Source organism: Zingiber officinale, chromosome 7B (genome assembly GCF_018446385.1).
Source record: "Zingiber officinale cultivar Zhangliang chromosome 7B, Zo_v1.1, whole genome shotgun sequence".
Taxonomy (NCBI): Eukaryota; Viridiplantae; Streptophyta; class Magnoliopsida; order Zingiberales; family Zingiberaceae; genus Zingiber; species Zingiber officinale.
In genome coordinates this window covers 82,555,719-82,583,526 of record NC_055999.1, presented here as the reverse complement: position 1 = coordinate 82,583,526, position 27,808 = coordinate 82,555,719, and the positions used below count along the sequence as shown (strand labels likewise).

The 27,808-nt window shown below is 37.8% G+C and overlaps 2 long non-coding RNA genes across 2 annotated transcripts; both read left to right on the top strand.

Moving 5' to 3' along the window:
- Positions 1-23,691: 23,691 nt before the first annotated feature.
- On the top strand, positions 23,692-24,165 carry LOC122003875. The gene is made up of 3 exons (XR_006118139.1): positions 23,692-23,728; positions 23,862-23,963; positions 24,068-24,165. It is a non-coding gene; the product is annotated as an uncharacterized LOC122003875 (long non-coding RNA).
- A 298-nt stretch (positions 24,166-24,463) lies between these two features.
- On the top strand, positions 24,464-24,795 carry LOC122003874. Its single transcript, XR_006118138.1, has 3 exons — positions 24,464-24,504; positions 24,624-24,698; positions 24,779-24,795. It is a non-coding gene; the product is annotated as an uncharacterized LOC122003874 (long non-coding RNA).
- Positions 24,796-27,808: the final 3,013 nt, after the last annotated feature.

Below are 27,808 nucleotides of genomic sequence, written 5' to 3'. Positions count from 1 at the left end.
TATTTGATGCCTTGTGTCTAAGTGTTCATGAACCTAAGAACATAAGAAGTCGAGCGAAAGATGTAGCTAGAGAGAAGGATGACACGAGAAGCGAGCTGATGGGCTCAGTGCATCCGAGGGATCAGGTTCTATGGAAGAGTACACCAGTGGATGAGAAGGACCTGCGCGGCATAATCAAGGGACGAGAAACAGGGGAGGAAGCTTGCTCGAGGATAAGGCCAGAGTTAGATTCGGGTGAGCTTAACTCTGGTTACCAGAGTATCACCAACATAGGAGAAGCACAGAAAAAGGTTAACTTGGGAGTTAACCTTGGCTTTTGAAGACTTGATGCGGCTCACTGTGCTTGGAGAAACCTCAACTACATACTGAGGCAATGTTGCACAAAAGGCACGGAAGCACCTTGGATGATCCGACACACCTTGGACGTGAGCAAAGCAGATAAGCTTTGACAGGCGTGGAGGTGCCTCTAGAGGATTAGAGGCGCCTCTAATAGACGCAGAGTGAATGTTAAGTGGCCATTGTATATGATAAAGTTTTCTCCTCTAATGGAGGCAGCCCCGATGAATCGAGGCGTCTCCACTGACTAAACTAGCTATTATAAAAGGAGTCTATAAGCTCGTATCTCAATAACAACTCTTGTAATCAATTCCTAATTTATTTTTGAGCTTTCAAAGAGTGTAAGAGAGTTCTCCACCTTCAAAGAAGGAGATCTTCATTGAGCTTTCAATTGAGTTGGATTAACAACCACCTAAGGGTTAATCCCTTTTGGCACAGCCGACAAGAGGGGGGTGAATTGTCTTGAAAAATAAAACCAAACATTTCTCGCTCTTTTTAAACTAAATTAGAGAAACACTTGCTTGTAAAAGAATTAATTAAAATAAACTAATTAATGAAAGAAAGAGGCACAATATTATTTGGTTTGCAATCATAAGATTACTAATCCAAAACTATGAAAAGTTCATTAGAATTCTCCTTCGAGCGGAGTAGTCTCTTACAACGTTGACAACTCACAATCAAAGTAGAACAAAAAAATAATTCGAGTATAAGTGTTGTTCTCTACTACTAAGACCAGAGCTCTATTTATAGCCTGCTGGTCAGATTTGACCATTTGCTGATATGGTAGCTCCGGGAGCCTGGAAGGGCTCCGAGCACCTGAGCATGGATAAAACTTTATCCATGTCACAACGGTTCTCAACGACTCACAATGGATCAACCTTATCTGGTATGGGCGCTCGGACTCTGCTGACTTGGCCTGTTCAAAGCCTCGTCAAGGGAGGCGCCCTTGGGCTTCCCCAGGGGTCCGAGCGCCCTTGGGCTGCCCCAAGGGTCCGAACGCCCGGAGCATCTGGGCGCTTGGAACTGCTCCAGGCGCCTGGAGCAGTCAACCTTTATTGACTGCTCGTTTCTCCTTAAATCCGACTTCGTTCACTTGGGTGATTTCGGCCATCCAGAATAGGACTCACCCGAACTCATTTTTCGACCTTCTCCTCAAGAAATCTTCTATTCCAACTTCTCGTCCCTCAGAATCACCGCACACTTCCTTCTCGTCTACTAGAGTACTCTTTTGCACCACCTCGCCCCTTGAACGCACTGAGCCTGTCAACTCTTTCCCGTGCCATCTTTTTTGTTAGCTGCATTTTTCTCTCGACTTCGTCTTCCTGTACACTTAGGCATAAGACATCAAACATACACAGGACCTAACTTAACTCGGTTGATATCATCAAAATCTACTTTAGGGTACATATAATCTCCCCCTTTTTGATGTGCATCAACTCGAGTTAGAGTTAGAGTAAAACATAGAATTAATAAAATGAAAATTAAAATTTTATAAATTATAAAATTACAAATATAACCTCCTCCTAGATTTAAGCTCTCATCTCTCATTCTTCCTCTTTGATCACATCAAAATAAAGTTGGGAGAAAAAAATAGATAGATAAAAGCATTAAACTTTTTCTAAGGATTAAGAAAATAGAATTCAAAGTGAAAGATTTTTACAAAATATTTTTCCAAAAATTTGAATTTAAAATCACACTTATCAAATTTAATTTAAAAATAAGTTTAACAGTTTGAAAAATATTGAAATTTTTTCTTACAGTTCAAAAGTAGTATATGAATATGTAAAAAAAATTCACAAAAATTCTTTAAGTATTTTAGCATAAATAAATTATTTTATACAAAATATAGATTTTTACAAGATAAATTTTAAAAATAGATTTTTATCTTAAAAAATCTTCCAAATTTTTCTAAGTATTGAGAACAAAATATGTAGCTAAAGAAAAATTAAATGTTTTAAAAATAATTTTTTGAGATTTTTTAATTTTATAAATAAGTTTTCGGTAAATAATCTATAGAAAATTCATTCTTTATCAATTTTTTTTTAAAAATTTAGACAGAGAACCGACTTTTCCATTAAAAAAAAATTGAATAAGAAATTATATGAAAAACTTGTAAAAAAATATTTTAAGCAGATAATATTTATTTTTTAAAATAAATATTTACAAATAGTATTTCTATCCTAAAAATCTAGCTAATTTTTATATATGTTCAAAACATAATGGTAGTTGTAAAAAAAAAAATCAAGTTTTTCAAAATAAGTCTCCAAAAAATTCTAATTTTTAAAATATGATTTTTCAATCAAGAATTAAAAGAAAATTATTTAATTCATAAAAAAATTCCAAAAATTTTTATATGATCAAATTATGTATTGTTGCAATACCAAGTAAAAATTATGGAAAGGAAGTATATGAAATTAATTTTACAAGAAAAATTAAAATACATGCATAATTATTTATTTATACTAAGTAAGATTTAGGGACCCAAAATAAATTTTTAGCTAATAGGTTAACAAGAAATTTCTTGGATACATATTTTTACAAACTTTTCTAGTTTGGTCCTTATGAAATTTAAAGTACAAATTTAGACTTCTATAATCGTTGAAGTATTTGGATTAACACATGCAAAATTTTTTGATTTTTCAATTTGGTCTTTTAATTCTTCATTTCATCCTTTAGTTTTTCATACAATTCTAAAGGACATGTATTATTGTTTTCAATTCTAAAACTTCCTTTTTTAAATTATTATTTAAACTTAAGCTTATATAACGATCTAGTTATAGATTTAATACCTGAATATAATTTGTCAGAAGGTAATAGATATACCTGACTAACTAGATCCGCTTTAAAGTTTATTACATCCTCCTCATTGCTGCTTTCATAAGTTGTGGCTCCCCCTTCATTTATACTCTACTCTTGGTGACTTGTCATCAGTGTTAGTCCAACATATTCCTCTAATTCAGATTTTGATGACATCTCGTCCCAAGTTGCCTTTAATGTCTTGTGTTTTATTATGCTTGGCCCTTTCTTGTTATCATTCTTTTCCAGCTTTGGGCAGTCATCCTTGATGTGCCCCTCTTCATTATAATTGTAACATCTTACTTTCTTTGCTTTTCTTTTCTTGGCCTGCACTCCATTAAATTTATTAGATCTATTTTTTTAAATTTTCTTACCATAAATGTTGTTTCGTCATTGTCGAGGGAAGTGTCGACGTCTGATTTGTCCTTCTTAGCTTTTAGGGCAATGTTGTTCAACTTTTCTATTTCTTTAGTATCTTCACATCGAGACTCATGAACTTCAAAAGTAGAAAATAGATTTTCAAGCATACTTACCTCAAGGTCTTTAGAAATGTAGAATGCATCTACTAAGACTGACCACTCTGGAGTTCTCGGAAAAGCGTTGAGTATGTACCGGATAGAGTCTCAGTTTATCACTGATTCTCTGAGATTATTGAGTTGGGTGATCAGTTCTTTGATCCTTGCATAGAGTTGAGCTACCTTTCTCCCTTGTTTATCTAGAAGTTCGTCAGTTGGCTTTTAAGGATATCCTGTCTTACTAATTTGGCTTTTGAAGTACCCTCATGAAGTTCTAGAAATTTTTCACAGAGATCTTTGGTAGAGTCATAACTTTCGATCAAGTTGACCTCCTAGGGCGGAAGAACATTAAGCGGATGAAATTTTACTTTTCCATTTACCACGAAGTCGGCTTATTCCTTCTTCATCCACGTGTACTATTCTTTATTGGCTCCATGCTAATCCTTAGGTGCTACAAAATCATACTTTATAATTAACTAAATCTCAAAGTTAGTTTTGAAAATACCTCCATACGCTTTTTTCATATCGTGAAATCTTCCTTGAATTTTGATGGGTATATGCTGGATCTGACCATTTCTTATATTTCGGATGGCGGTTAATCCTTTTGAAGTGAGCTTGACTTTGATACCACTTGTTGGTCCCTTTTGGCGTGACCGACAAGAGTGTAGGATCGAAAAGAATTTAGATATCTCCACAATGACATGATATTGTCCACTTTGGGCCTAAGCCCTCATGGTTTTGCTCTTGGGCTCTCCCCAAAAGGTCTCATGCCAATGGAGATATCTTTTCTCTTATAAACCCATGATCTTTCCCATGTGTTCCCAATATGGGACTATGTTTGCAACCTTGCAACCCCAACAATCCCCCCCTCAAACAAAGGACCATGGACTTCCCACGTCCAATCCTCGACCCACCAGGTCTTCCTGCCCCTCGGTCTACTCGACCTACTAGGACTTCCTGCCCCTCGGTCTACCCGACCTACTAGGACTTCCTGCCCCTCGGTCCACCCGACCTACTAGGACTTCCTGCCTGGTGTATGGTCCTCTTGATCCGAACATAGGAGCCCCCACTTTCTTTGTTCGAGGTCAATATTGTACTCACATGGTTCAATCAGACCATAGCTCTTGTGCACAGTCGGCGGTTAAACCTTCTGGCAATCCGGGCTCTGATACCAATTGTAGGATCGAAAAGAATTTAGATATCTCCACAATGACATGATATTGTCCATTTTGGGCCTAAGCCCTCATGGTTTTGCTCTTGGGCTCTCCCCAAAAGGCCTCATGCCAATGGAGATATCTTTTCTCTTATAAACCCATGATCTTTCCCATGTGTTCCCAATATGGGACTATGTTTGCAACCTTGCAACCCCAACAAAGAGGAGGTGAATTACTCTGAAAAATAAAACTAAACCTTTCTTGTCCTTTTAAAACTAAATTTGAGAAACATTTGATTGTAAAAGAATTAATTAAAATAAACTAATTAATGAAAGAAAGAGGTACAGTATTTACTTGGTTTGTAATCAGAAGATTGTTAATCCAAGACTATGAAAAGCTCACTAGAATTATCTTTCAGATGGAGTAGCCTCTTATAATATTGACAGCTCACAATCAAAGTAGTACATTAACAGAAAATCAATTCAAGTACAAGTGTTATTCTCTACTGCTGAGACCAGGGCTCCATTTATAGCTTGCTAGTTAGATTTGACCATTTGCTGACGTGGCAGCTCTGGGCACTTGGAAGGGCTCCAGGGCCTGGATCTAGCGTGGATAAATTTTATCCATGTTGCAATGGTTCTCAACGGCTCGTAATGGATCAACCTTATATGGTCCTGGCACTTGGAAAGCTCTAGGTGCCCGAACCATGCTGACTTGGCCCGTTCGAAGCCTTGTCAAGGGAGAAACCCCTAGGTTGCCCAAGGGGGTCCGGGCGCTCGGAGCATCCAGGCACCTGGAACTGCTCCAGGCACCTTGAGCAGTCAACCTTTGTTGATTGCTAGTTTCTCCTCCATTCTGGCTCTGTTTGCTTGGGTGATTTCAGCCATTCAGAATAGGGCTCACCCGAACCCATTTTCCAACCTTCTCCCCAGCAATCTTTCACTCCGACTTCTTGTCCCTCAAAAACACCGCGTGCTTCCTTCTTGTCCTCTAGTATACTCTTCTGCAGCATCTCATCCTTCGGATGCACCGAGCCTGTCGACTTTCTCTCGTGCCATCCTTCTCACTAGCTGCATCTTTCGCTTGACTTCGTGTTCTCCTAAGTTCCTATACACTTAGACACAAGGTACCAAATATACACAAAATCTAACTTAACTCAGTTGACAATTTCAAAACTACCTCGATGTACTTACACTAGATTGTAATCAAGTAACTATTGCACCTCTTTTCTTTTAAGTTGTTTTTATTTTTTAATGTTAATTGCATGTGCGTAACTAACTTATATCCTTGCTAAGTTCGAAAAGCAAAAGATTACTCTATTTTATTACAGGACTATTCATCCCCCTCTAGTCGGCCTACCTGGGCCAACAAGTGGTATCAGAGTCAAACATCTTTAAAAGGACTAACTGTCTCTAAAGCAACAAGACGATGACCGGTTTAAGTATTCATCCACTGAATTTCGAGGGAGAGTTCAGACACTTCCATGTATATTTCTTCTTCTAGGTCACCATGGAGAAAAGCATTCTTTACATCAAACTGATGTAAAGGTCAGTCAAAGATTTGTTGCAAAAGACAACATTACCTTGACAGTATTTAATTTTGCTACTGGTGAAAAAATTTCTTGATAGCCTATATCGTATGTCTGTGTATAGCCTTTCGCTACCAGTCATGCTTTGTATCTCTCAATCGATCCATTGGCATTATATTTGATAGAAAATACCCATTTGTATCCCACTATATTTTTATTCTTCGGTAGTGATACTAGCGTCCATGTTTTGTTTTTAAGCAATGCTGTCATCTCTTCTTGTTGGTCCCTTTGGAGGCCGACAAGAGGGGAGGGGTGAATTGCCTGCAAATCAAAGATACCCTCCTCAATCTTTTCAACTCTAAAATAATAGCAACAATAATAATAAGAAAATAAAATAAAGAAAAGCAGGAAGACTCGATGAGTTGACTTGGTTACAACCAAGAAGGTTGTTAATCCAAGGCGGTTGAAAAAGCGCACTAAGAAAGTCTCATTCTCTGATGGTGGAGAAACCTTTTACATGCTTGAAGCTCAGACAGTTGCTTAGAAGTTGAATACAGAGTTGATTACAGAGATGATTCAAGCTTCTAGATCAAGGCTGTATTTATAACCTTGCTCAGGGTGCCCCGAAGGATTTCGGGCGTCCTGAGGGGATAAAACTTTATCCCCTACACAAGGATCGCGGTTTGACCACGATCTAGATTAAATTCGGGTCCGAGCACCCGAAATAGTTCCCGACGCCCGGAATGATTCTGAGCGCCCGAACCCATAAAGTCAACTCCGGTTGACTTTTTTGTCCGGGTCCTCTGCTCCGGTTCAGCTCGCTTTGGTCCGGGTCTTCTGCTCCGGCTCTGTTCACTTGGGTGATTCCGGCCATCCGAAATAAGGTTCACCCAAACCCAATTTCGATCTTCTCAAGCAGGCTTCCGTTCCGGCTTCTCGTCCCTCGGAATCGTCGTGTGCTTCCTTCTTGTCCACCAGCGTACTCATCCGCAATCTTTGTTCCTCGGTCGCACCCCATGCCGACCTTCTCGCTAGCTGTGTCTCTTGCACCTAGAGCAGTCTTCCGCTCCGGCTTCTCGTCCCTCCAAATCACCACACGCTTCCTTCTCGTCCGTCGGTGTACTCTTCCACAGCGCCTCGTCCCTCGGACGCACCGAGCCCGTCGGCTCGCTCCCGTGCCGTTCTTCTCACTAGCTGCATCTTTTACCCGAGTACCTATGCTCCTGAGCTCCTACACACTTAGACACAAGGTTAAAATACCACAGGACCTATCTTAACTTGTTTGATCACATCAAAATAACCTTGGGGTTCCAACAATCTCCCCCTTTTTGATGTGAGCAACCCATGTTAAGCTAGGGTAACCAACATAAATTAAGAGTAACAAAAATTTTTATTTAAGTGCAACAAGATAAAAAATTTCATAAAAATTTCAAACTCAAAAAAAATTTCAAACTCAAAAAAAATTTCATAAAAATTTTAATCTCTACCTCCCCTTAGATTTATAATTTTTCTTCTCCCCCTTTGATCACATAAAAAAATGGGGTTAAAAAAAAAATCTAAGGGTAACTTCTGATTTTCAAAAATTTTGCAATAATTTTAGAAAAAAAGTAAAAAATTTTAAGCATAAAAATTTTCTAAGTAAAAAAACTAATTTTTTTTAAGTTAACAAAAAATCTCTGATTTTCAAACAATTTTTTTTCCAGAAGTTTATCAACATATTTTTGAAAAATTGATATATATATATATATATATATATATATATATATATATATATATATATATATATATATATATTTATATATATATATATATATATATATATATATATATATATAAATGAGACAAAAGCTTTTTAAACAATTTCTAACATGCATTTCTTTGTCTAATAATATTAAGATACTCAGATTCTAGATCACCAATTAAATTTTCGATAATACTTGCAATTTCTTTCGGGTACTTGTAACATATTTGAGCATACAATATCTGTTTCTATCAAATTTATTTTAAATTTTAATTTAACATTTTCAACTTTCAATTTTTTAAGATTTTCTGGGCAACATGTATTCAAAGTTATTTTTGACTTTGACTTTGCATTTTCTTTTTCTAAATTCATTATAAATTTAGAAAGTATTTTAGAACAACATGTATTCAAAGTTAATTTTGACTTTGCATCTTCTTTTTCTAAATTCATCATAATTTTAAAGAGTGCTTCAGGAGGTTGAGAACATATCTTACTTACCATTACAATTGCATTGTCTGATGCTCCCTCTTCATTAGCTTTCTTCTGAAGCCTCTCCCCTTTATCGATGCTCATCTTGGATGAGTTTTCTTCGTCTTTAGGTGGGTCTTCAACTATGATTGTTGTTTCGGCAATTTCCTCGATCTCGGATTCTTCTAATGACGACTCAGTGTCCATCGAGGAGTTGGATTCGACTTCAATTGGTTCTTCGTGGAGTTTTAAAAACTTTTCCCAAAGTTCTTTTGCACTTTGGTAGTCACCAACTCTATCGAGGTGTTTATCTGGTAGTACGCTTAGAAGATGAAATTCAGCCCGAGCGTTTGCCATAGACTCGTTACATTGCTTATTGGTCTAGAGAGATGTCTCGAGATCTTCTCCATTTGATGTCTTTGGTGCTTCATAACCAAATTTCATTATTAATAAAATATCAAAATATGTGTTAAGATATACCTCCATTCGTTGCTTCCAAAAAGCAAACTCCCCCTCGAATGCTGGTGGGTAGACGTTAGCTTCGGCCATCGTTTTGTTTCTTCAGTCGGCGGTTAATCCTTCTGAGCGTCCTTGCTCTGATACCACTTGTTGGTCCCTTTGGAGGCCGGCAAGAGGGGAGGGGTGAATTGCCTGCAAATCAAAGATACCCTCCTCGATCTTTTCAACTCTAAAATAATAGCAACAATAATAATAAGAAAATAAAATAAAAAAAGTAGGAAGACTCAGTGAGTTGACTTAGTTACAACCAAGAAGGTTGTTAATCCAAGGCGGTTGAAAAAACACACTAAGAAAATCTCCTTCTCTGAAGGCGGAGAAGCCTTTTACACGCTTGAAGCTCAGACAGTTGCTTAGAAGTTGAATACAGAGTTGATTACAGAGATGATTCAAGCTTCTGGACCAAGGCTATATTTATAGCCTTGGTCAGGGTGCCCCGAAGGGTTCCGGGCGCTCTGGGGGGATAAAACTTTATCTCCTACGCACGGATCGCGGTTTGACTACGATCTAGATTAAATTCGAGTCCGGGCGTCCGGAAGGGTTCCGGCGCCCCGGACTGTTCCGGGTGCCCGGAATGGTTCCGGGCACTCGGACCCATAAAGTCAACTCTGGTTGACTTTTTTTCCGGGTCCTCTGCTCTGGTTCAACTCGCTTGGGTGATTCCGGCTATCCGAAATAAGGTTCACCCAAATCCAATTTCGGTCTTCTCGAGCAGGCTTCCATTCCGCCTTCTCGTCCCTCGGAATCATCGCGTGCTTCCTTCTCGTCCGCCAGCGTACTCATCTGCTGTCTTCGTCCCTCGGTCGCACTCCGTGCTGACATTCTCGCTAGCTGCGACTCTTGCTCCTCGAGCAGTCTTCCGCCCCGGCTTCTCGTCCCTCAGAACCACCACACGATTCCTTCTCGTCCGCCGGTGTACTCTTCCACAGCACCTCGTCCCTCGGACGTACCAAGCCCGTCGGCTCACTCCTATGCTGTTCTTCTCGCTAGCTGCATCTTCTGCCCGAGTACCTGTGCTCCTAAGCTCCTGCACACTTAGACACAAGGTTAAAATACTACAGGACCTATCTTAACTTGTTTGATCACATCAAAATAACCTTGGGGTTCCAACACTTCTTCCATTGCTTAAGTCCACCTAGGATTTTCCAATGTCTCTTCTACACTTGTAGGAACTTGATTTGAGGATAGTTCAGATACAAAGTGTTTTAGAGGGTTGATAACCTTAGTGTAGACACATAATTTGCAATGGGATATTTAAACTGCCTGGTTTTTTCTTTAGGAGAGTTCCGGTTTGGAGGTTTACCTGTATTGTGCCTGAAAGGTAATTCATAGCCAACAATAGTAATTTTATCACTAGCATAAGGATGTACCTCAATGATATTCTCAGGAGATAGGTTGGTGGATACTGGCGAGGGAGGGGCCTCGAGCGGTACTTGCATGGTATTGCTTGGGCCAGAATGAGATTCTTTCGGCAGGTTTACTGTGTCGCCCGGACAGGGAGTGGTTCCTCCTAGGCAATCTTCCGAATAATTTGTTGTTAAGGGAGTGGTTTCTCCTGGGCAATCTTCTGAATAATTGGTTGTTTCTCTTAAGTCAGAAAGTGGAATGCTTGCTTTATTTAATTGGTCATACGAGAGCCATGTAGTCCCTTCTAATACCGTCTCCCCCTGAAGGGAAGTAGTGGGGGAGTAAAATAATTCAGATTCCATGAAGGTAACATCTAGAGTAACATATGTATGGTGAATTGATGGGTCATAACATCGATACCCCTTCTGGTGAGTACCATATCCCACGAAAACACAACGGATGACACGGGGATCAAGCTTGGTTCGTTGGGTTTCAGGAAGATGGACAAGAGCCACACATCCAAAAATATGAGGTGGAAGCATCAGAATGATAGGTAATGAGACTGAGATCGCCAGAACTTGTAAAGGAGTTTGGAACCCCACTACTTTGGAGGGCATTCGATTAATGAGATATGCGACGGTACAAATGGCGTCAGCCCAGAGGTGTTGCGGGGCATGGGCCCCAAGAAGGAGAGCTCAAGTAGTCTCCAAGATATGTCAATTTTTTTGCTCCGCAATACCATTCTGTTGGGGAGTATGCGGGTAGGAGGTCTCATGAATGAGACCATGTGAACTGGAATATTGACAGAAGGATTGATTAACATACTCGCCTCCATTGTCGGAGGGAAGCGTGTTGATTTTAGCCTCAAATTGTGTCTGAATAAGAGTCTAAAAAGACTAAAATATAGTGAACACTTCCTTTTTATGGCGCAATAGATAAATTCAAGTCATGCGGGTACAATCATCAATAAATGCCACAAACCATCGGTAACCAGACAACGTGGGATTTGGAGTAGGACCCCAAATATCATAATGGACTAATGCAAACGGAATGTCACATTTATTATGTCGTAATGGATACGAGACTCTATGGATTTTTGCTAACAAACAAGTTTCGCATTTAAAATGCATAGAAGATAAACCCAAAAATAATATTGGAAACACATGCTGCAAATAATTAAAAGAAGGGTCGCCCAGTTGACAATGCCATAGAAGAACCTGTTGTGCTTGATAATCACTAGATGTGTGATGTGCACTACTGTTGATGAAGTTATCTGTGTAATAAAGTCCCCTCCTCTTAGTATCATGCCCAATGATCTCTTTTTTGAGAATATCCTGAATGACACAAAATGTGGGATAAATTAGTACAATACAATGCAAGTCTTTAGTAAGTTGGCCAACAGATAGTAACTTGCGGGACAAGGAAGACACTAATAGGGTATTAGATAAGGATAGGGTAGGGAACAATTGCATAGTCCCAGCCTCAGTTACCAAAGATATGTCGCCATTAGCATTGACAATTGTGGTTCGCCTGGGAGGAGTACGTTGAGTAAAATCGGTCACATCAAAAGTCATGTGATTTGTCGTACCAAAATCAAGTATCCATGAATGATCTGCTATCCCCTGGGTCGAGCCAAGAAGAGTATTACCTGAGGAAGTAGGTAGACCATCAGGTGGAAGGATGGGCAGTCGTTGCTCGACTATCTGGCTTGGGCCATCTTGTCCAATGGTTTGGCCTAGATCAACATTTTGCCCTGTTGTTTGAGTAGCTGCTCCTCCCACTGCAACTCAGCCTGGTCTAACCATCAGACCAAACAAACTGTCCTCCTTTCCAACATCCCACCCGTCAAAGAGGGATGCCTTGCTAAGTCCGCTTGCTTGCCTTGACCAAGAGCCTTGCCCACTGCTATTTTTCCTCTTGCGGGCCTAGAGGTCGTGCCACCAGTTGGGGTATCCATGAAGTTTAAAACAGTTGTCACGGGAGTGTTTAACACTACCACAATGCGAGCAAGGAAGGGCCTTGGTGGTAGGGCATGTTCTCCTACTAGAACTTAATTGAGAACCAACGTGAGGTGGAACCCGAGGACCTGACCGAGAACCTCGGGTTGCTAAGCCTACTCCATGTAGATCATTCGCAGGATGGTTGGTCATTACTGATTGTCGAGTAGCCTCTCGACGAACATGGGCAAAAGCCTGCTCTAGTGTGGGAAATGGCTGAAATTGTAGGATATCGTTGCGAATATTATCAAGGTGATCATCAAGACCATCTAGAAATAGGTAGACACGGTCTTCTTGAACCAAGGAATTATACCGTTGAATATCACTTGAACATTCCATTGGATTTGGTCGTCGAAAATCAATTTCCCGCCAAAGTCCTTGAAGATCTGAATAAAACTTCTCTAGAGAACCAACATCTTGTTTAAGTCGTGTCACCCAGTGGCGAAGATCGTACACTTGAGAGGTGTCACTGTCATCAAAGTGTGTCGTGCCCAGGGTGCCCCATACTGATTTCGCGGTTGGGAAGCGAATAAAATTCCCAATAAGGGAGGCATCCATAGAGTTGATTAACCAACCTTTAACAATAGCATTCTGAGTACGCCATCGTCAAAAGACCGGATCGGCCAAGGCTAGCTGAGGGAAATCTCCATTGATGTATCCCAGTTTATCTTTGCCCGAGATATACATTTCAACCACCTGAGACCATAAAGCATAGTTGGAGCCATCCAGCTTTAGACCTATCAGAGCTATAGCTATGTCAGATCCGAAGGTAGTGTGTCTGCCGAGTTGATTGGATTGAGTGGTTAGGTTGGTTGAAAGAATTTCGACAACCATGGTAGAGGTTGTATCTGGTTCTGATACCAAATCAAACCTTTAGATAGAAGATTTTTTCTCTTATTTTTTATTCACCGAGAATACATACATTATATAATGATACAACGTAATATGAATTACAGTAAAAAATTAAATGCTAATTAATACCGCCTACCCTATCCTACTATAATTTAGAGATTATATTCCTAACAAATGATCCACTAATTACAGTAAGAATTGAATACTGTCAACTTAATGATTATCTTTCCTAACTCACTCCAATATATCCCAATATTCTCTTGACTGATTACTGAAGTTAAGTTATTCTCTTAACATAATAAATTTTTATTTAGTACTAAACACAGTTTCAAGTCAATCTGACATAGCTGTTAACTTATACTGTCGATTTGCCCTTTGAACTGTAATCTATATCTGAATTGTTCTTAATATCTAAGCACAACAGAACATATTCTCTTCCCTTCATCTCTGAACTCAACTGTACATATTTTATGAACATCACTATTCTATCCACTGGATTTGGTATCTAAACCTAATTAAATTAAATTTATTGGTTTATCCTAATTTAAATCTATTTAATTCATATTTAAAATTATCAAATTCGAATCAAACTTGATGTTCAATAATTTTTTCAAATTAAATTTGAATCTATAATATTTTATTCGATTGGTCATGAGCCTCGTTAGCCGAACTCAAATTTATTTTTACATAATTTTTAATTGAAATATGCTCAAATTAAAGTCTGAATAATTCGAATTGAACTCAAATTTAAGTGATATAATTCGATTCTGCTCGACTTGAGGTTTGAATAAGTTGAACTGAACATGAATTTTATTTTAAATCAAGCTAATTTTTTTTATATATTTTTGAGCTTCAAATAAAGTTCGAATAGATTTTATGCTGCTGGAGTACTACTTGCCCTCAGCTTACACATGCTTCGAGTTGTATACAGAGACCTAAAATCAGAAAAAGTACTTATTTGCGACGATGGACACATAATGCTTTTTGATTTTGATCTCTCCTTGAGATGGGTTGTTTCCCCTACTCTGATAAAATCACCACTTTCAAATCATTCCAAACATAAAAATGGTGGATTTTGTGTCCAGCCTACATGCTTTATGCCAAGACTCTTTTCCGACAAGAATAAGAAAAAACAAGAAAACCATGAACACAGACAACCAATGCTGGATCAATGTCCATTGTTGGGACTCATGAGTATTTAGCCCTTGAAATCATCTAAGGCGAAGGTCATGAAACTGATGTGGACTGCGGGACGTTTGGTATCTTTCTCCATGAATTCTTTTATGGGAAGACACCCTTTCAAGGGCTCAGGCAACAGAACAACATTGTTCAATGTAGCAAGCTAGCAGCTTAGATTTCCTGAAATGCATCGACCAGCTATGCATTAGCTCCGCCCATGGAGGAGGGGGCTTCGGTCGAGGCAATGTTCGTAGTCGAACCTACGACGTACAATTTGAAGGCACTCATTTTCATTTATTTGTTTGACTTTTATTCTATATTTTTAGAAAATTAATATTCACATATTTTTTTTATTTTTAAATTAATTAATTTATTATATCAATTATAGTGAATAGCCAGCCCTATGTAATTTTGAATTCAGATTAGGCCCTAGAGTATTCTCCATTGGGATTTTCAATTAAGGTTATATCATATGTATTTATGCATCCCTAATTATATAAGGGTGTTAAGATGAAAATATCCCTATATTATTCGCATCTCCAACTCATAGCTCAAAATAGAACACGACAAAATTGTGCCATATGGACACGACCATGTTCTGAAATATGACTTAGTCGTGCTTTGTGACACGGCTATAACACAAACTTGCCAACAGCGTCAACAGACTTCTTAGTAGTCGACACGGCGATGCTAGCGATTGTTACCTTCATATATGAGTCTTACTCCAAAAATATTAAATCCTAAATCATTTTATTTTTTGATACCAATAATTTTTAATATATTATTATTATTATTATTATTATATATATATATATAGTCGAAAATTATGGTCGGATGAGTCCTATTTCAATTGTTCGTAATCATCCAGACAATCTGAGCAGCAAAAAAAATGAAAGGAGCTGATTAAATTTGATGGAGGCGCCCTCAATTGAGGTTGATGGCGCCTCCGAGAGGCATGCCAATGCCTATACTTAAGTTTAATAGAAAAGTAGAGCAATCCCACGTTAAAAATTGAATACAAATAGGTTAAAAAATTAACTTTAATATATATAGATAGAATGGTTGATTAATATTCAACCAAATTATTAATATTAGTAAAATATTATTAATATTATTAAACAAAAACTACAATTAAAATATATAAATAAAAATTTAAAAATAAAAGGTTTTTAATGAATCAACGATTAATCTGCAATTGAACTGCTTGATTCAAATTGATGATTGAACTGTCAATGCAAATTAGCGATTCAACCGTCAATTAGCCAATTTGCTAGGGGCTAATCTTTAATTAATCCATCTCTATGAGTCGGGCCTATTAAATTGGGTCGATGGGTAATTAGACCATTGAACGAGTTCAGGTTTCAGGTCAGGTTCAATTTGGACTCGACCAATGGGTGGGTCTAATTATATCTCTATATCCCCAACATCACCTTATCCAAAGAGCAATTAGTGGGCGCCATATGGATAAGAGAAGTTGATGACCCTGTTGAGATGGTGGTTCTAGCAAAAGAAAAAAAAATCAAGTCGACTCTGATTCCTTGGGTGCATCCTAACTTAATCTTAGGCGTACCATGAGTTGACCCCCGAACTCCTTGGGTGCACCTTGTTTCTTGGGTGCACTCCGGCTTCTTAGGCGTACCATAAGTTGACCCCCAACTCCTTGGGTGCACCCTGGTTTCTTGGATGTACCCCAACTTCTTAGGTATACCATAAGTCGACCCCCAACTCCATGGATGCACCCCAACTCCTTGGCATCCCGTCTCCTCGACGACTCGATTAGGAATACAGGACCATTTTAGGAAAATGATAGTCATCGTATAAATCTCAGATTATTTTGGAAAAAAAAAATCAATGACATGAACAAGTCTTGAATTATTTAAAAAATTAAATAATAATAATATGAAGATCGAAATGGAAGGAAACAGTATGTTGTCTACCTATAAAAGTTAGTCATTTTTGGCATCCAAGATATATGCGCACATCTACATACATCAAAATCCTAACACTCATCTTCTTCGTTCTTTAACTTAAGTGTTGGAGTTGCTATGCTGGGGAACTCTTTGGACGACATTCTAACCTCTTTTCTTCTTGTTTGTTGTCGTCTAGACTCATAGAATCACATTATCCTTGTTGTCATCAAGCGATTAGCAGTTAAATTAGTAACAAAGTCAACTCACCAATGATTTACTCATCGGTATTCTCAGACATAATCAAATTGGCATCGTCTATGGGAACACTGAGTTAAAGACCTGAACCAGGATATTAAGATGGATGATGTCAAAAGACCTAATGTCATCACCATGGCAATAGAGGATTTAGATAAATTGGTAGTGGTGACGGTGCAAGTGGTATTAAAAGGGCAACCCTTGCATCCTCCACCAACTATCAATCCATCAACCAAACCGTCGCTCCGGTTAGTTGAAGTGACACTGGCATACAAAAAGGTACCTTGCCTACTGGGACACAGTAGACTGCCTCTCCCATATCAATCAGTAAATCCATCGCGAGAGATCATTCTGTAGAATCTTCTAGTAAAACCCCTCAGTGGGATTTTCTAAGGGAAATGCCCAAAATTTGGTGGAACGAAGGGTCCTCGAGGCCCTCCGTTTTTGAGGAACATCCTCGAAGATGAATTGCCAAGACACTTTCGAGTGTTGCAAATCGAAAAATATAATGGTACTACAAACTCCTGAAGATCATATTTGCAAATTTGAAAATGCTTCTTTAATACACCAGTGTAAGTATGGCGTTAAGTGTTAAGTTTTCTTGACCATGCTCTCCGGCTCGACGCATAGATGGTTTAATACACTCCCTACCCCTTCTATTTTTTACTTTTGAGGAGTTTAAAACTATTTTCATACAGCACTTTGCAACCAACTAAATATACCAAAAACATCACATGATTTGTTCACCCTCAGGCAAAAATTCAAAGAACTCTTGAAATAATATTTGCAATAGTTTAATCGGGTGGTCATGGATGCACCCATGATTACCCCAAAAGTACAAGGCTTGATCGATGAAGATTTTTTTTCCGATCTTTGGCGAAAAGCCGCCTAACTAATTTCGAAGGATTACAAGTCCAAACACTTAAGTATATTCAAGTCGAGGAAGCCCTGTCAGCTCTCAAAGGTGGTATAGTGGAACTAGCCTCAACTTCAGCTCTCGAATCTAGTTGTAGGTCCCTTGAGGTAACTCAATATTGTATCTACCATCAATCAAGTACTCATTGTATTCAGGATTGTCAGTGGTATGTAAGGGAATTGAAATGAGTAACTGATCAGCAAAACGCTAGTTGGAGTAGGTCCAGCAAAAAAAATCTCCGGAGCCCTACAAACATTGTCATCATCATGATGTTGATATCGATCGACCTACAAGTCAGCGATCTCATTCTCCATAAAGGAACCCCCAAGGTTCCTCTCAATCTCATTAGAAGGTAGAAGAAAAAGATACAAGTAAGAAGAAAATTGATGCTCGAGGGATTGAACATGATCTCAGGTGGTCCCATAGATGGGAACTCCATTCGTGCCCGAAAGGCTCATGGAAGAAGGCTGAAAATTTATGTCGTTAGCACCAATTGGGGAAGAGGATAAGGCCCTTCTATAAATTTCAGGCCTGAAGATTTGGTGGGAGTCAAGGCCACCCATGATAACACTTTAGTAATCAAGGCTTTCATCGTCAATTATCGAGTAAAGAGAGTATTTATTGATACTGACAGCTCCGTCAACATCATCTTTAAAGTAGCTTTCAATCAGATACAGCTAGATGGGGACTAACTTCACCCTATACATACTCCTCTGAATGGTTTCACAGTATGGATAGATATAATGTAGGCCCAGTGTAGCCAATTGCCCACACTAGGCTAGAAAAAATGATTATTATATGGTGCTTTGCTTGAGCCTACCACATTGAAAATGTGTAGTCCTATGTGGCCGACAAAAGAGGGGTGAATTGTCTGAGTACCCTTCTCAAAACTTTCGACTTAAGTTAGACAAACACTTAATTAAAATTAGAATGAAATAAAAAGAAAGTATGAGACACAACAAAGTTTACTTGGTTTGTAATAAGAAGATTGATACTTCAAGACAATGAAAGCTCACTATTATCTCCTTCTCGAGCAAAATCCTCAGAAGCGGAGAAGCCTCATACACGCGTTAAAGAATAGAAACAAAAATACAAAGTGTGGAAATGAAAGTATAGTAAGTGTTGTGTAAAATGCAGAGGACCAGGACTCTATTTATAGTCCACTAGTCGAAAATAGCCATTTGCTGACATGGTGACTCTGGGCACCTGGACCCTCTCTGGGCATCCCCAGTTGTGCACCTTATACTGCTCGCAAGGCTACTCAATGGTGCAATGATAATACTTTATGTTTGTCTAGGTGAGCGGAGTGCTATTCAGATGGACACGAATGTGATCTGTAGCAACGGTCTGCGACGAGGTGCTTGTTCGGCACCAAGGTGGTCCGGGCACCCGGACCCTCTCCGGACGCCCAGAGTCTGGGCTCCTGGACTAAGTTCAGGCGCCTGGACAAGGTCAACTCAGAGTTGACTTTGTCGGGCTTTAACTCCGATTGCTTGGGTGATTCTTCAACCTTCTAGAGTTGAGCTCACCCGAACTCATCTTTGGCCTTCTTCCCTTGAGCAGTCTTCTGCCGGCTTCTCGTCCCTTGGAAGTACCACGTGTGTTCTTCTTACTCCACCGGCATACTCTTCTGCAACTTCTCATCCCTCGACTAGATTCCCGTGTTATCTTTCTCGTCTACTGTGTCTTCCGCTCAATTTCTTGCATTCCTAAGTCCCTGCACACTCAGACGTAAGACATCAAATATGCAGAGCCTAACTTGACTTGGTTGATCACATCAAAATCAACACAGGATACTTACAATCTCTCCTTTTTTATGTGAGACATCAATCCAAGTTAAGTTAGGGTTAAATCAAAGCAATAAAATAAATAAATATGCAATTTAATACAATTGATTTGCAAGTTAAAATAATTGATAAAAAAAAATTGTACCTCCCCCTAAACTTAATCTTATTTCTTTTCCTTAGATCACATTAAAAATAAGGGTAAATATTGAAAATAAATTTAAGAAAAATTCTAAGGGTTACATAAATAGTGACTAATACTTAGAAAAAATGTGAAAATTATTTTCAAAAACCTAAATTTTTATGATTTAAAAATCAATTTTTGAAAAAATAATTTTAAAATATTTTTTATTCTTTAAAAAATTCTAAATATTTTTGTTATTATTAAACACAATAGTCCAGAATAGTTATAAAATTTTCACAAATAACCATAGTTAATATAAGTAATAATAAATTATTTTATACAAAGAGGTATATTTTTCAAAAAAAATATTTAAAATAGATTTTAAGCTTAAAAAATTCTTTAAATTTTTTTGAGTATGTAAAATTAAAATTATATCTCCAAAAAAATTAAAATTTTGATTATTAACTTTTTAAAATATTTTAATATTAAAAATTACTATTTTGGTATAAAAAATCATAGAAAATTCATTAATGGTTAAAAAAATTTCAAATTTTTTCCATTGACAAGTAATAAATTCCTTTTTCACAAAAAAAATTAAAATAAAATTAATTTTAAATAGAAAGGATATGAAATAATTTATTTAAAAAATTAGACAATTTTAAGTATGCAAAGAAAAGAAAATATTAAGGCAAATTAAAATTAAAACATGCATAAAGATTTAACCTAAGCATGATTTAGGAACTCAATATAGACTCCTACCTACTAGATTAATCAAGAATTTTCTTGATATATATTTTCTTGTTATTTTTCTAATTTTACCCTTGTGATATTTAAAATACCAATTTAGTCCTTGATATTTCCTAGAGTTTTGAACATGTGTGCATAAACGATCTTTTTCTTATTTTTGTATTTGATCTTTTAAATTTTCATTTTCAACTTTTAATTTGTCTAATCGATAGGATTTTGCTAAGGTTACTTTTAATTCTAAATTTTTCTTTTTTAATTTTTCATTTTATGTTTCTAATTTACAGGAAGTTTTAGAAAGCATTTTAACAAATTTATATAATATATTGGAAGGTAGAGAACGTGCCTCACTTACCGAATCGGTTTCGTTGGTAGATGATCCCCCTACATCACTGCTTTATTCTGATGTGTCTCCCCCTTCGTCGATGCTCATTTCTGATGAAGTATCGCCATCTTCTTGGTGACTTGCCATAAGTTCAAGTCCGGTGTAGGTTTCAATCTCTGATTCGGATGACAATGATTCCTCCCATGTCGCCTTCAAGTTCTTGTGCTTCGTTTGGATTGATCTTTTATTCTTGTCATTCTCTTTCAGTTTTGGGCAGTTATCAGTTATATGTCTTTCTTCTTGATAGTTATAGCATCAAACCTTTCATTTGCTTTGTGGAAATTTCTTAGCCTATAACTTGTTAAACTTGTTAGACTTAAGGAATTTACTAAACTTTCTTATCATAAATGTAGTTTCATCTTCGTCGAGTGATGTGTCAAAATCAGGTTCTTCCTTCTTGGCTTGCAAGGCTAGGTTCTGACTTGACTTTATTTCTTTTGAAGCTCCTGCACATCAAGACTCGTGTAATTTGAAAGTTGAAAATAACTCTTATAGGGTACTTACCTTCAAGTCCTTAGAGATGTAGTATGCATCTACTAAGGATGACCATTCTTGTTTTCTCAAAAAGGCATTACGCACGTATCGAATTGAGTCTCGATCCATTACTGACTCTTAGAGGTTATTGAGTTGGGTGATTAGATCCTTGATCTTTGCCTGTAGTTGAGCCACCTTCTCCCCCTTGATCATCCAAAGGTTTGTTAGCTGATTCTAGAGGATGCCCCATTTGGCTAGTTTGGCCTCCAAGGTTCTTTCATGGAACTCCAAGAATTTCTCCCAAAGGTCTTTGGTGTAATTGTAGGCACCGATTCAATTAAATTCTTTTGGTGGTAGTACATTTAGCAAATGGAATTCTACTTTTCTGTTGGACACAAAATCGACCTGCTCTTTCTTGTTCCAGAATTGTTCCTCCTTTACCTTTCCATGTTGATCTTTGGGTTCTATAAATCCATATATAATAGTTAATAATATTTAAAAATTTATTTTAAAGAATACCTCTATATTTTTCTTCCAAATCACGAAGTATCCCTCGAACTTCGGTGGATGGATGCTAGCTTCGGTCATTTCTTATGCTTTAGATGATAATTAGTCTTTCTGAAGAGTCTTGGCTATGATACCACTTGTTGGTCCCATACGACTAGCAAGAGGGGGTGACTTATCTAAAATTGTGAAACTACCTTTTCTCAAAACTTTCGACTTAAGTTAGATAAACACTTAATTAAAATTAGAATGAAATAAAAAAAAAGCACGAGACAACCAGATTTACTTGTTTTGTAATCAGAAAATTGTTACTTCAAGACAATAAAAGCTCAATACCATCTCCTTCTCTAACGAATCATTGGAGGCAGACAAACCTCGTACATGTGTTGAAGAACAGAAACAAAAGTATAGAGTGTGGAAATGAAAGTATAATAAGTGTTGTGTAAAATGAAGATGACTAGAGCTCTATTTATAATCCACTAGTCGAAAATAGTCATTTGCTAACGTGATGACTCTGAGCGCCTGGGTCCTCTTTGGGTGCCCCCAGCTGTGCGCCTTATCTGCTCGCAACATATACTCAATGGTGCGATGATAACACTTTATGCTTGTCCAGGCGCCTGAACCCTCTCTGGGTGCCCGGAGTGCTGCTAACATGGACACCAATGTGACCCACAACAATGGTATACGATGGGGCACTTGTTCGGCACCAGGTGGTCCGGGTATCTAGAGTCCGAGAGCCTAGACAAGGTCAACTCAGAGTTGACTTTGTCCGGCTTTGACACTGATCACTTGGGTGATTCTTCGATCTTCCAGAATTGAGCTCACCCGAACTCATCTCTGGTCTTCTCTCCTCGAGAAGTCTTCCTCTCCAACTTCTTGTCCCTCAGAAGCGCCACACACATCCTTCTCGCTTCACTTGCATACTCTTCCAAAATTTCTCATTCCTCGGATGCACCGAGCCCGTCGACTTAATTCTCGTGCCATCCTTCTCATCCGCCGCCACTACAACAAAAACCCTCATAGACATCGGTGCAACAACAACAGTTTTAAGCAAAAACCGATGTCTTTGAGTATTTTACACCGATTTTTCCAAAAACCGGTGTCTATGAGCGCAGAATTTCGCTCATAGACATCGGTTTTTTAGCCGATGTCTATGAGCGCCCTTTTTTTTTGTTAATAGACACCGATTTTAACAGCGGTTTTTTAAAACCCGATGTCTATGAACCAAAATAAAATAATATAATTTTTCCACCAATACTTAGCCAAAATTTACAACACTTCACTCTTCCCTCCAAACCTAAACCTATATCGCGCCGTCCACCGTATACCGTCGCGACGCCAACACCACTTTCCTCCTCGCCTCATCTCCCTCTTCCCCTTCCTAGATCTACATAAGATGGCATCTTTTTCGTGGACGGAGGAGGATGTGCTAAGGTGCTGCGGTAGCAAGCGTTTCGCCAAGGAGCTCACCTCCACCTCTCCGTTTTCTGACCTCCACCATGCAATCCAGTCCGCCCACGGGATCTGGTTCAATAAGGTCGCACTTTTGACCTCTTCTTCTACCTCTTTCTCTTTTTCAGTGTTTCTTTTTTATTCTTCCTTCCAACCTCACCACCTTTCTTCTTCCATAATTCTATCTTTATATTTGCTTTTGTTTTCTTTAATCTGAATCTCTTATTTCTGCCCCATTGTTGTTTTGGTGCTCGATCATCTGGTAAATCTCATTTCTTTTTTCCTTTAATCCATTTATCAAAGGTATACTTTCCGATATGAAATTTGTCTTCCATCGTATTGTTGTTTTGTTTTCGATCCTTAGGTTTTATCTCTTTTTTTTTTCTTGATTTTAACTTATGCGGTTGCTTTGATTTGATTTGGTGAAGAAAAAGTGGAGTTTTCTACTGAGATTTGATGGGTTCTCTGTTTATGATGGAGCGAGAGCTGATTTCGTCTCAAGTTTGATGGTATTTGTTTAGCGTTTAGTCTGGCGATTGTTGAGTTGCTTTTCTTTTTGTATATGGAAGACGAGATCGATTATTTCTCATCTAGTGGCGATGCTACTTATTTTGAGACATTTAATGATGTCTTTAACCGTGTGTTTGATGTCTGCTGTGTAGAACACCTAAGGAAATGGTGAAGGTTGTTGCTGTCTTGGGTAACAGTGAGGGTGTTAAGGGCATAATTTACTTCGTCCAGGAAGGAGATGGTGAGAAATCTCTTGAAATACTACTTGTGGAATGCTAAATTCCTTTTAGATCTAGGGTTTCAACTTCAACCATTTTGATTGTTCTGTGAATTTGTGATCCGATCTGATTTTGGGATGTAAATCTCTGTGATAGGTCCAACCACCGTCATCGGATCCATCACTGGCCTCAAGCCTGGGCTTCATGGCTTCCATGTGCATGCTCTTGGAGACACCACCAATGGATGCATGTCAACTGGTAAAATTATTTACCTTTTCCTTCATGGCGATCTATTGAGTTGCAAGTTTCTGATTGAAAGGATTAAATTACTGATTATGTACTCATGCTCTTGTATACTGCAGGGCCTCATTTAATCCTGCTAGAAAGGAACATGGTGCTCCTGAAGATGAAAACTGACATGCTGGTGATCTAGGCAATGGCACTGCTGGCGAGGATGGTAAGTTGCTTTATCATCAGCTCATGATGTTACTTTTGTTATCTATTTTTACCCATATTTACTATAACACTTTTTCTCGTAACAAAAAAAAAAAAAAAAAAAAATCAAACTATGGCTTGATCAACATTTTTTACTACTTCTCAGGATACTGATTGGTTGCAAGTTCAGTGGTACTATTCCTATTGAACTAGGCAATCTATCCCAGCTCTAGACCTTGTTAGGATGTAATTTCCACTGTCTTACTATTTTTGCTAGCTGAGGAACAGGAGTCTAATGATTCAAACCTGTGTCATAGATCATTAAATGCAAACCATTTTACTGGTAGAATACCTGCATCCCTGGGTACGCTTGCCGACCTCGTATGGCTAGACCTGGCAAACAATCACCTCAGTTTTCCATGCATGATAAAAAAAAAACTTACGCGGTGAAGAATTAACGATGATGAAATATGTTCTTATCAGACACTTGAACAAGAATCATCTCTCAGGTCCAATTCCACTGAGCCTTTTCAGCTCTAGCATGAATGTTAAACATATGTAAGATATATCAGCTCTATTGCCACCTGAAGCTTCCTTGTAATAGGCTCTCTGCATACTAACTTGTTGTTTGCATTCAGACTGCTTGACAGCAATAACCTTTCTGGGGTTATTCCAGAATCAATTGGACTTCTTCACAAACTCGAAGTTTTGTGAGTGCCTGCTATTAATTTCCAGAATTTGACTTTGTTGTCAGTGGTTTATCAAGAGGAAAAAGAGAACTCTTTTTGTAGTTCTTGAGAAGGTGAAAGCCGGTAAAACCAGAAAGTTCATACCTAAATTGGAGCACTCTTTCGACGTGCATGGTATCTAGAATAGATGAATTATTGTAACTCTGTGATCCATTGTGGTTTTCGCAGAGTTGATGATTCTCGGCTTTATCTCCTTGCTGTTGACGTTTAGTCAGGACCAGATCGCAAAAATCTGCGTACCAAAGGCAGTTGCAAATTCTATGCTGCCATGTCGCCCTGATGCAGAGTCAACTGGCGAAAATAAAAGGCGGCTGCTCGCGCTAGTGCTGACGGAGTCACACCTGAAGCGCAGGATTTTAGCTGCTAGTGGTTCAATGGTTGAATGCCCCCCAGTGAGTAGTGCACAACAACTTCCAATTCTCTGATTGTTTGGTTGAAAATAATCTATTGTAAACAAAATCTAAGAAGCTTTCACTAAAATGTTCAGTTGCGATCACTTGTAGGAAAAGGAGCAACTGATTACTGCCACAGGCTTGCACCAGTTGCACATTCTGATCTTCTTTTTGGCTGTGTTTCATGTGGTAAATAGTGATCTTATAATGGTCCTTGGAAGAGCAAAGGTGAATCTGCAGTGACAGAGTAGTGGATTACATTATGTATCATTCTGAATAATTCCATAGCATTGCCTTAGGATGATTTAGTTTAGCTGTTGCAGTATCCACTTTGCATTGATAATCTTCTCTTGGGCAGATACATAGATGGAAGGACTGGGAAAAGGATACGACATCGGCTGAGTATGCCTTCACGACTGGTATATATATGTTCACTATTCTTTGTTGTATTGTTGCAAGTCCATAAGTCATCATTCCATCAGACTTTGCCATCAACGCTAACAATTTCCATTTTACATGCATGAGTTTGCTGTTACGAGATCACAAAACTAGATAATTATTTTTGCAGGTCGATTGCTTGAACAAGCATCCTACTACTATTTGCTTTCCATCCCACCAATGTTACGCAAGTATGGTTTTCATCTTGTTTTGTCTGGAAACCGTTACTACATTTCTGATCAGGTACTCGATTGCATGTCAAATTTATCTTCATATTGAAACTTGTGTCTCAGATATTTAAAGCATGTTCAAAATTTTATGTGCTAATTGTAAAACATTCATTCTGTAAAATGTAGAGACAACATTGTTAGAGTGTATACTAAAAGCCTAGCTTTTGGTATAAATATTTATCTAGAAATAAGAATCACATTGGTCAAATGTCTATATTTATGATAAATGTAGTTGCTCAATTAATTTATATTGTAGATAACATGGTGTGTGGTGTCACACATAGAAGATCATGTTATTGGTTCCTTATAAATTATAAACAGTAGCTCACGACCAAGATGGAAAGGAACAAACCATTGGAAGGTCGTAGTGTAATTAGGTATTAGTTTATCTTAACTATATAATTACACTAGTACACTTAGAGTGTATTGAGTAGGACCATTTGAGGTCGTTCCTTTTATACTGACTTTATGAAGGAACAAAGACCTCAGTTATTATGGAAGTGTGTGCTCTTAATCCTAATATAATAACAAGCACATATATTTGATATTTATTTCTTTAATTTATCAATGGGTGAGATTTAGTTCGATGAATCAATAAGCCCGATAAGTTGGGAAATGATATCACTTATAGTGTGTGTTGTTGATTATAGAAGGAAACTGTGTCCTAGTAATCTAGGTTGAGAATGTCCCCAAGAGGAGCTCATAAGGATTGTCATGTTAAACCCTGCAGGTGGACTTAGTCCGACATGATGATGAAGTTGAGTGGTACTACTCTTGGAGCTAGATATTAATTAAGTGAGTTGTCAGTAACTTACTTAATTAGTGGACATTTGTTATCTTAAACACAAGGAGACTAACACACTCATAATAAGAAGGAGCCCAAAATGTAATTTCGGATTGGTGCGGTAGTTCAATAATAGTTCTTTAGTGGAATGAATTATTATTGATGAAATTAAGTTGTGTGTTCGGGGCGAACACGGGATGCTTAATTTCATCGGGAGACCAAAACCAATTCCTCCTCTCGGTCCCTATCGTAGCCTCTAGTATATAGAGATTTATACCCACCGCATACCCACCCTCTTACCCATCCAATGGGGCCAGCCAAACTAGCTTGGAACCCAAGCTAGGGCCGGCCAAGACCAAGTGGATGAGCCATGTAGGTGGCCGGCCAAAGCTTGGGTCCCAAGCTTAGGTGGTCGACCACTAGAATATTAAAAATGTTTTTTATTAAAATTATTTCTTATGTGGATATCATGATTTTAAAAGAGAGTTTAAAAATTAAAAATTTCCTTTTATAGCTTTCTACAAAAGATTAAGAAAAGAGATTAATCTCTTTCCTTATTTGTAGTTTAAAAGGATGGTTTTAATTTTTGGTAAAAACTTTCCTAATTTGTAAATCATCTACATGTTTAAAAGAGAGTTTAAAATTTGAAATCTTTCCTTATTTGTTGATTAAAGGAGGATTTTAAATTTTAAGAAAACTTTCCTTTTTAACCATGTTCATGATTTAAAAGAGAGTTTAAAAATTAAATATTCTCTTTTATAAGTTTCTACAAGAGATTAAGAAAAGATTTGATATCTTTCCTTATTTGTAGATTAAAAGAGATTTTAATTTTTAGAGATAACTTTCTTTTTATCCACATGTTTAAAAGAAAGATTTTAATTTATAAAATTTCCTTTTTATTAACCAATCATGAAGGGATGAAAATTATTGGAGAATTTTTTTATAAATTTCTAGAGATAAATTAGGAAGTTTTAATTAATTAAAACTCTCCTTGTTTGTAGCTTTAATATGGCCGGCCATATGAATTGATGAGAAGAAAATTATTTTTAATTAAATAAATTTTCTTTTTCAATCG